Below are 687 nucleotides of genomic sequence, written 5' to 3'. Positions count from 1 at the left end.
TTTGTGTTGAGTTCTGGCAATTTTGAAAATTGGCTGATTTGTTGTTGCAGTGTTTTGTGTTACAAGCTTAGTTGTTTGCGTACTTTACCCTTTTGCGCCCGAAGACGGTGGGTGACGTGCCTTTGGTTTACCCGGCCGTGAAGGGTTGGACGGCAGCTTGAAAGAGGTCCACCAAGTCGACCTACGTGGACTGCAGGCGTCAGGTGAACGTCCTTCGGCTTGGCGACGTAAGTCTTCGTTCCTTGTCTCTTTTATTTTGTAAAAAAGGTAGTCATAGGATGAATAGGTAGCTAGAAAGCCCCCAGTTAGTTGACTAGCCTTGTCATGTCTGCAGTTTGTTGGGTGGCCTTGGGAGCACTACACGGGTGTACCGGCCTTTGTCAGGGAGCGCTTGCGGCCTCGTAGTTGCCAACGTTTGGACTTAGAGACGGCGATCGACCCAATTTGGTACCTTGGCGAGCGTTTGGCTCGTCAGTGCCTTAGTGAGACGTTCGTGGTGCCTGTCGATCCGCCTAGGGTGCTGTTTCAGGATCGACGCCTGACGAGGTTGAGGAGCACCTTCATGGTCGCGGAGGTGAGGAGTTGTTGGAGCGAGAGGTCGAATACCACACCTTTCGTTTGTTGAGGCTCGCTTGGTACCCGATCGAGGTATGTTTCCCTCGGCTCTTTGTTCATTGCCACTTTTTG

The sequence above is a fragment of the Silene latifolia genome, unplaced genomic scaffold (assembly GCF_048544455.1).
Source record: "Silene latifolia isolate original U9 population unplaced genomic scaffold, ASM4854445v1 chrun_scaffold_16, whole genome shotgun sequence".
Lineage (NCBI taxonomy): Eukaryota > Viridiplantae > Streptophyta > Magnoliopsida > Caryophyllales > Caryophyllaceae > Silene > Silene latifolia.
The sequence above is the reverse complement of the archived record's forward strand: the minus strand, read 5'-3'. Positions refer to the sequence as shown.